General features: G+C 38.0%; 1 pseudogene; it reads right to left on the reverse strand.

The window, feature by feature from the left end:
• Positions 1 to 952: 952 nt before the first annotated feature.
• LOC149024681 (exopolygalacturonase-like) lies at positions 953 to 3287 on the reverse strand (annotated as a pseudogene).
• Between the last annotated feature and the right edge of the window lie 6830 nt (positions 3288 to 10117).

Raw genomic sequence — 10117 nt, forward strand, 5'->3', positions numbered from 1 at the left:
TTCGTATGAGAATTGAAATGGTTGATTCTTAGCATGAATATCAAGAGGTTGTGCTTAGTGGAGATGATTAATTACAATTAATACTAAATTGCAAATGAAATATATTTTTCTTTTCCCTTTTCTATAAATAAACGAGTGGATATATTCGTAATGCCATAGTGACGCTTTTCTACATTTTTTTTTTTTTTTTTTTTTTTTTTTTTAAGGGGTGGGGTGGGGTAGAGGTATTTTTAATAGATTTAATTCTCTAATGGGATTTGAGACATTTGGGATTTATGCATGAATATCAAGAAGATCATAAGTTGGGTTTTAATGGAGGAGATTCATTGCAATTAATATTAATATATAATTGGAGTAAAAGACTAATTAATGAGCAAGTACAATAACAATTTTTTACATAAGTAACCAAACCCTTTTGGCGAGTAATTGAGGGTATTCTAGGAATAAAAATGTTATCATCTTCCATGAGTTCATGCGTTTATAAAAGTAGTATGTTAATATGATTTACTTCTGGAAATCGAAGCTGATCGGGTGCAAAGTAAAGTGAAATCTAATAATCAACTTCTAAATTATTTGATGTTATTTATATTGTTTCTTAGAGTAATGAATATGAATTATTAGAAAATTTGTTTTTTTAAGTATGAAAATTTCCCTTCCCTTCCTTCAATTTCCTTGCAACCAGACAAAATGACCATCAAAGATTGAATATTTAGTAAGAAATTAAATTTCAATATATTGAACTTTGAATCAAGTCAAAGAGAAGTAGTACTATAGGCAAGTATTTATATTTTAATGGAGAAGGTGTCATATGCTTTTCTCCTTCAATAGTTTCTCCTTTGCTGAGGTACTTGAACCAAACACAACTAGATACTCCAGCTTGAGGAATCACTCTTTAAAAGCAATTCATAAGAAGCCAAGTACATAGATGTACGAGAATCAAAATTGAATGGACTCAAAAACACGGACTTGGCATTTGAACACCCGAGGCAACCCCTTTTGCATTCTCACAAACAGAGGTGCTGTCACCATCACTTGATGTCAACTCAATATCAACGAGCTGTACTCCTTCGCATGGTACGGCTTCACTACATATGAGGGCAACTGCTTCCTTGGTGGCAGATGTACCCTTGATGTTCTTGAAAAGAATGTCTGTGAGCTTCACACGTGAAGGCTGTGCATTGGGTAGGGTTAATAAATGCCATTAGTAATCTTAGGGACAAGGTTTACAAAGCCAATATATAATTACCAGCCTTCAAGTGAAAAAGACGAGGTAGAGCAATCATGATCCTCTCCTATGACCTGATCGACCTACCTCCCTTCTATCAAACACAAAAGGGGATGGTTAGACGAACATACTTAATGCCAACCTAGACAAGGTGAGCTCACACACGAAGTCTTATTGGGTGGGAAGCATATATGTATTAACTTGATGAAAAAAGAGTGATTCTAACAAACTGCTAATTGTGCTTGGAGAGAGATTGTCAATGACTCTGTACAATCAAATTGGGTAGTATTTTGTTGATGTCACATTATTTTACTCGTTGGGCTCATCGAACTTACCGAGGAGTCACACTGGTTCTTGTCACAATATTCTTGGTTGATGATGATGGGGTTTTTCACATTTTTCATGATAAGATCCTCAAATATAACATTAGAAACTTTGTTGTCTTCTGATGCTGGCCATGTTTTGATCCGGACACCATTGTCAGTTCCAGTAAAAGTACAACTCTTCACTGTGATACCGTTCACTTCCTTTTCATTTTGATATCTCCCAAGGCTTCCCAAGCTGCAAAACAAAGAACAAAACTTGGAGAAAGCCGTTTGAAACAATTTTCATCATCCCTCCTTTTCTTGTTTCCTTTTTTTTGGCGGCGGAGGGGGCTTTCAGATTTAACCCAACCGTAGGAGCCTTAATCTAATACCTAGCCCTGCGAACCCCTGCTAGGGCCAAGCGTAAACTTGACCCAGACCAACCCTACTAGGGTTTTCCCAACAACTGCCAACCCCTAGTTCACCTTGATTATCATGCACCCATTTAGTCATGGAACTTGCAAACCCATTGCATCCTACTAGGGCTAAGCCCAAGCTTTAATGCCCATAATATCATGGAAATAACAAAGCTCATCAAAGCCCATTTATATCAAGCACATGCTTTATATATGATGAACCTAGCCCACACCTAACTTCAAATACATGCCCGATCTAATCCTATTTGGGCTCAGGGTGCTTGTGCTAGTTGCTTTTTCTCTGACACCCCTTTATTGTTTAAGATCTGATGTACTAATTACTAGGAGATTTATCAAAGTATTTAGGCATGATTAATATGTCATTACCTCGATGCCATGACCTGGTCCACAATTCACATTGGAGACTAAAATGTTGGAAGTACCGTCTCCGACGGAAACACAATCATCACCGGTTCCAATATTCTTGTTAGTAACAAGTGATGCCGGATGAGTCGCCGATGTGCACACCGTCGGTGTTTCGGCTCGTCGCGAGGGCTTGGATATTGATATCATGGACGGTAAAGTCACTGCTTTCAACAATACCTATGTGAAAAGCCTTACTTGTTGATTAAAGTGATGCCGCTTAATGATCCGCCGGTAATTTTAAAAAGGCGCAAGGTCGCAACAAAAGCGAAAGTTCAAGAAGGGAAACAAATATTAAGGATCCAATTGTTTCCATGTAAAAATACAATAACTCACTGATTCAGCCATTTTGCAGTTTGAATTGCTATTGTGATCACAACTACTGCCCCAAGAGGCTTCTCCTTGACCATCCAGAGATCCAGTTCCGGACCCAGTGATGTCCAGCTCGTTTAGACTATCAAATGTGATCCATGACTCGGTAGATCCCGAGGAAGTTGGAGCTATTAATTTGCCGCTTATCTCAACACGAGGAGATTTCTTGTTTCCACAAGGACCACTAAACATGATTGAAGTAAGAAAGTAGTCACCTTTTGGGACCAAAAGGCTGGATGGTTCAGTAGATTTACATGCAGCGGCCCATGCATTAAGGAAGGCCTTATTATTATTAGTTTTCCCGTCGCCAACTGCTCCATACTTGGTGACATCAAACACTGTACCCGGTGAATCATCACCTGGTGGTGGCCCGGAAGCATCTCTCGGTGCAGATGCTGGTGATGGCGTTCCAGTCGGAGTTTCACCTTTCGAGGTTCCATTTTTATGTTTTGATTTGAGAAGTCGAGTCTCAATAGTTCTAGCTTTAGCCACCCATAGAAGGAAGCCTAGTAAACATATTAACATAAGAAGCCTGCCCGAATCCATCGTTGATTTCTCCTAAGAAAATAAAGACTCAAAGACAAGTGAGAAAGGCAAATGAGCTAGGATCATAAACAAGGATCAGACAGAGCCTTAGAGACCTTGCTTGGGACGAGAGGTTTGGTTGATACGAACTCCAACAGATGTCTAGTGGACTCCGTTCAAGTTGTAACGCTTGTGGGAGGGAGTTGATATTTATGCTCTGAATTTCCATCCATATTTGGGCTATACACGTGAATTTAGCGAGAGAGATCTTAACTCACTGTTCTTGTTAATATTAACTGTGCGGTAAGAAATCCACATTCAAATAAGGATCGGCTGCCCTTTTCTTTAGGAAAAAGAATGAGAGGAAAAAAAAGAGAGTAGGTAATATGTGGTTCTTTGGCTTGTTAGTTTGGTTATGCTGTTTCGCAGTTGTTTTTCTCTCTTTTTGAGTGAGTGGAATAATTTCTTAATGAAGGTTCTTGGTCAGGGGATTCTCCCTCAACTGAGTATACCACTTGATAAGGAACTGGTGAGCGATTGGTGTACTGGGGGAGTTGTTGTTGCCAGTTTGAGTGTTTATTTTTCTTTGTAATCCTTTTTATCCCCTTTTCATAAAGATGTTTTATTTATTTTTTGTAAAGAAAAAAAAAATAAAAGGATTTATGTTGGTCTATGGTCAGGCTTTATGTCCAGATGATAAATTTAGGAAGTTGGATCCGCTACACTGCTGGAAGGTCACCACATAATGATGTTAAATTTTCAGTTATTGTTGATGAATTTAGAGACTGGGTCCTCTATGGTGCAAAGTAGGTCACCAATCTGGCAATTAGGGGATTACCCCAATATAGAACCACACACGGAAGAAAGATCCTAAATGTCCACGGAATGATCATTCAACTATTGTATAGAAGAAGCCTTACACATACTTAGTATTTTTTTTGGTACGAGACATGTTCAATATTTTATTTGTTTGTTTTAGTGAATATATTAACTTGTTAAATAGAAGGTTAAGATGATTTTGTTTGGCTTGGGTTTCCCTCCAAGTAGGGGATGGCCCATTACTTGAGTTATCCCATGTGGTTTATGGATGGGCAAGTTTGTTTTTCTCTTAAGAGGTCCAAAGGGGGAGAAATTGCTTGTTTTTGTGGATGAAACAATGAAGGAAGGAATCCCAAAATAGAGAAGAATGAGCTCAAGTCCTGTTTTTGGGTGTGCCTTGCGCACATGGCATTCGGGACGATGTAGGCCAAGTCTATCGGAAAGCCGACGTAGAGAGCATAGGTGACGTGCGCCTCCATTGGAGAGATCTTGTCTTGGTGCCCTCCTTTAGGCAGGAGGTTTCCACTATCAATGTGTGAGATCACTCTAGCAGATTGAAGCATGCACTTGTCCTTCTTAACAGCAGTGCACTCCTAATAACAGAGAATGGACAAGATCATCCAGTGCTCAATCCAGTATAGTATGTCGTCGAACTCACAGCCTGGTGCATTCCATCTGCTCTCACTTGGGACGTAAAGAGGTCCAGTATGTGTGCCAGCGGCCATGTAGAGAAGGGGATGTTGATGTCCCACACCTTGCTCTCTATCACCAATCATTTGTCCTCTTCACCAACTAGTTCTGATCGTGTCGCTAACCAATCAAAAATAAAATCCTATGCTAATCTAGCAAGCAAAAAGTACGTGGTCGAACTATGGGGAAGTAAAAGGCTAAGTTACTAAGATTGAATTTAACACAACCTAATTTAAACTAAATCTATTAATTAATGCAAAAACTTAAACTATGAATATTTGAAGATCTTTGGGATTTCGAATCCCCAATGCTTTTCCCTAACCTATATAACTCTACACTTCAAAGTAAATTATGGATGGTCTTCCTAGATATGCCCTATCTTCGCAAGACTATCGTCCTTCGCGGAAGCTTGGCACGCCTAGTTCGCTGAGCTATAGAACATCTTTGGCCAAACTCAAACACAACCAACTAGAAGAGATAGAACAATGAAATTAATGAAATCAACATGGTTCATCTATATCCCAAAGAAAAGGAACTAGCTACTCATTATCACAAAGATCATAAGAAAAATAATGATGAAACATAGGGAGAGAGAGAGTGAGATGTGGTCATCTTCTTCAGCAATGAGAGAGATGAGAGCCGCGTGCATCGTCTTCTTTTCTTCTCTTTGGCTGGCTTCTCTTTTATGTCTCCCGCACACAATGAATCCCCTCTCTTTACCCGTAGATTTGACCTTTATTCGTTCGGATTTCGGGAAAACTCAAAACTATAAAGTTTTAGATATTTTCAATATCGTTCCATAGTGTCTTGAATCACCACAATCCAAGCTCATACGAGAGAGATATGCCAAAAATACTGAAGGTATGTCTATTTATTCGATTTTCAGATTTATTACCAATTTTGTTCCTTACACCTCCACCTGTTTCCAATTTGAATAAGATCTCACTTTTCATGATTTCTTTGGCAGCAAGATTGAATGCCATGATTTAAAATCCACCAATATCTAATTTATTTGCCAACTTTACTCCATATTGTCTCTAATATCCGAAATCACCTTATTCCTGAAAAATACACAAAAATACTCAGTTAGCTCTCTTCAATTAAATAAGTATGGGGAATTAAATCAAATAAATAATGGTAAATGCATGCTTATCAAATACTCCCACACTTGAGTGTTTGCTAGTCCTCGTGCAAAACGAAACAATAAATGCAATACGGGAAATAAATATAGAAAAACCTAACACACTTTCATAGGAATCACGGTTGCACTTATCATGTGCAACAAGCCTTTAAACCCCTAGGTTACCCTAGTGGACGAGTTGTGTCTTATGAGTGTTTGTAGAGAATATACACACAAAATTCTTTAAGTGCTCTTCTAATTATTCTGGCAATAGTAAGAGTAAAAAGATAGATTTCAAGACAAAGACATTCCATTAAAGATTGAAGGGAATATAGGCACCCCCACACTTAAGCTCTTTACACCCTCTCTTGAGTCTAGCTCTAGGCAAACAATTCAATTGAGAAGTCTCCTCTTATTCCCAGTCTACCAGTTCACCCTCAGATAAGACTAAACTAAGTATCAAATAATACCAAGAACTCAAAATCTAAGCAATATTTATCTTCTTAGACATTTCACCTTTATAAACACATTACTTCAATTCTTTCTTTAATGGTCGCAGTTCTAGTCCGTGCAATGTCTTGCCTTTTAAGCTTTCTAGATGGCCTATGTAACGAGTGTTGGGTCAGCCGCTTTCAATCTAGATGGCCTTAAGGGATTAGGTGTAGGATACCCCTCAAACTTACTTATTCAAGCCAACTAGGCTACATGCCAAGACTGGACCAAAGACACCCCAATTGTTTGACGTGAGGCACGATGTTGGTGACACCGAGACCCGGTCACTAAGGCGGAGGTCTAAACTTTAAACTTCAGCAGATTCTTTTTTTTTTTCTTTCACATTATACTTCAATTCACTTCACATTTAAATAATCTAAAATCAGTCTCAACTTGCCACCATAAGCACAAGGCAATACAAGATAACTAGATGGTCAAACCTTTTGGACTACTTGGAGTTCCTATTTTCCGATTCAACCTCAGTCTCAAAATGTAAAACCCATTACTATTCTCTCAAGAGGGTGTTCATTACATCTGATGGGATTTCTAAAACACTTAAACTCTCATTTTGTATCTAATCAAAGAATTAAAATATGTATCTTACCAAAGCCAGGAATTAAAATATGTATCTTACAAGGCAATACAAGCCTAATTTAAACTAAATCTATTAATTAATGCAAAAATTTAAACTATGAATATTTGAAGATCTTTGGGATTTCGAATCCCCAATGCTTTTCCCTAACCGATATAACTCTACACTTCAAAGTAAATTAGGGATGGTCTTCCTAGATATGCCCTATCTTCACAAGACTATAGTCCTTCGCGGAAGCTTGGCACGCTTAGTTTGCTAAGCTATAGAACATCTTTGGCCAAACTCAAACACAATCTACTAGAAGAGATAGAACAATGAATTTAATGAAATCAACATGGTTCATCTACATCCCAAAGAAAAGGAACTAGCTACTCATTATCACAAAGATCATAAGAAAAAAAGATGATGAAACATAGGGAGAGAGCCGCGTTCGCCGTCTTCTTTCTTCTCTTTGGCTAGCTTCTCTTTTATGTCTCCCGCACACAATGAATCCCCTTTCTTTACCCGTAGATTTGAACTTTATTCGTTCGGATTTCGGAAAAACTCAAACTATAAAGTTTTAAATATTTTCAATATCGTTCCATAATGTCTTGGATCACCACATTTCGAGCTCATACAAGAGAGATATGCCAAAAATACTGAAGGTATGTCTATTTACCTGATTTTCAGATTTATTACCAATTTTGTTCCTTACACCTCCACCTATTTCCAATTTGACTAAGATCTCACTTTTCATGATTTCTTGGGCGGTAAGATTGAATGCCATGATTTAAAATCCACCAATATCTAATATATTTGCACACTTTACTCCATATTATCTCTAATATCCAAAATCACCTTATTTCTGAAAAATACACAAAAATACTCAATTAGCTCTCTTCAATTAAATAATTATGGGGAATTAAATCAAATAAATAATGGTAAATGCATGCTTATCAAATACCCCCAAACTTGAGTGTTTGCTAGTCCTCGAACAAAACGAAACAATAAATGCAATACGGGAAATAAATATAGAAAAACCTAACACACTTTCATAGGAATCACAGTTGCACTTAGCATGTGCAACAAGCCTTTAAACCCCTAGGTTACCCTAGTGGACGAGTTGTGTCTTATGAGTGTTTGTAGAGAATATACACACAAAATTCTTTAAGTGCTCTTCTAATTATTCTGGCAATAGTAAGAGTAAAAAGATAGATTTCAAGACAAAGACATTCCATTAAAGATTGAAGGGAATATAGGCACCCCCAAACTTAAGCTCTTTACACCCTCTCTTGAGTCTAGCTCTAGGCAAACAATTCAATTGAGAAGTCTCCTCTTTTCGCTAGTCTACCAGTTCACCCTTAGATAAGACTAAACTAAGTATCAAATAATACCAAGAACTCAAAATCTAAGCAATATTTACCTTCTAGACATTTCACCTTTATAAACACATTACTTCACTTCTTTCTTTAAGGGTGGGTTTCTAGTCCGTGCAATGTCTTACCTCTTAAGCTTTCTAGATGGCCTATGTAACGAGTGTTGGGTCAGCCGCTTTTAATCTAGATGGCCTTAAGGGATTAGGTGTAGAATACCCCTCAAACTTACTTACTCAAGCCAACTAGGCTACATGCCAAGACTGGACCAAAGACACCCCAATTGTTTGACGTGAGGCACGATGTTGGTGACACCAAGACCCGGTTACTAAGGAGGAGGTCTTAAACTTTAAACTTTAGCAGATTCTTTCTTTCTTTTTTTTTTTTTCTTTCACATTATACTTCAATTCACTTCACATTTAAATAATCTGAAATCGGTCTCAACTTGTCACCATAAGCACAAGGCAATACAAGATAACTAGATGGTCAAACCTTTTGCACTACTTGGAGTTCCTATTTTCTGATTCAACCTCAGTCTCAAAATGTAAAACCCATTACTATTCTCTCAAGAGGGTGTTCATTACATCTGATGGGATTTCTAAAACACTTAAGCTCTCATTTTGTATCTAATCAAAGAATTAAAACATGTATCTTACCAAAGCCAGAAAAAATTGGGCACTTTTCATCTTTGTGACAATGCTCTACCAACTATCAACAAGTCTTACTCGAGTTGACCCCCCCCCCCCCACACACACACTTAAATTTTGCCATGACCTCAGTGCATGCAAGATATATAAAAGAAAGGTTAGAAGCAAATAGAGGAAAGAGTTTACCCGATGTTTGAAATCATGATAGAGCATGCAACAATAAAACCTAACCACAAACAAAGAAAAGAGAAAAAAGAACAAGAAATAACATCTAAACAAATGGGTTGTCTCCTATAAAGAGCTAAGTTTAGAGTCTTCAGTCATACTCAGTGAGATGCAGCCAATGGAGGTGGAGGCTCAAATCTAAATGTGAATGGTGACTTCTCCAAAGAAGTGGAAGAGTCCAACTATGTATTGACTTCCTCAATATTTAGGTTAGATTCCCCAAATGGCAAGTAATGTTGTAGGGGATCATCAATAAGCATGTTTGGAATATAATCAACCACTACCTCATCAATAAAGTCAATCGCAAAGCACTCTTCATCCCTATTTGAGCTTAAAAATGCATTGAAGATGTTGACCCTATTTGATTAGAGGGATTGGGCATTGAGTTTCGCCATGAAAAATTGGAGTGGTTTCGCCATCCTGGGTTGTAGGTATTGGAATATGGATCATTGCCCAGTTTAGAGACTCCTTGGGCCAAATGTGTATGCACCTTAACAAACTCAGGGTATTGTGTAGCAAAATAGCAATCGGTGACATAATGGGATAGGCTAGAACATAAAGCACATGCTTCAATCTGATTAGGTGGAGAGGAACTTGTAGGAAGTGGAGATGGGGTTTGTTGTCCTGATGATAAGAGATGGTCCAAATTCTTTGGTAGCAAGTCAACCTTAGTGCACATCTCAATGGTAGAATTGATCTCATAGAGACCACTCATCTTTGGTTGCCCAATGGATGGAATCTCAGTCCTAGCTGCTGAAGCATGGTGTTGGGAGTTTTCACTAAGGGTTTCAAAAAGTTCCGATGCCTCATTTTCATTCTTGTGCATGAAAGTCCCACCACAAGAAGAATCAACCATTTTCCTATGTCGGTCTCTAAGGCCATCATAAAAGCATTGAACCAATTTCCATTTAGGA

Source organism: Hakea prostrata, chromosome 2 (genome assembly GCF_041222555.1).
Source record: "Hakea prostrata isolate BN-2017 chromosome 2, UWA_Hpros_2, whole genome shotgun sequence".
Taxonomy (NCBI): Eukaryota; Viridiplantae; Streptophyta; class Magnoliopsida; order Proteales; family Proteaceae; genus Hakea; species Hakea prostrata.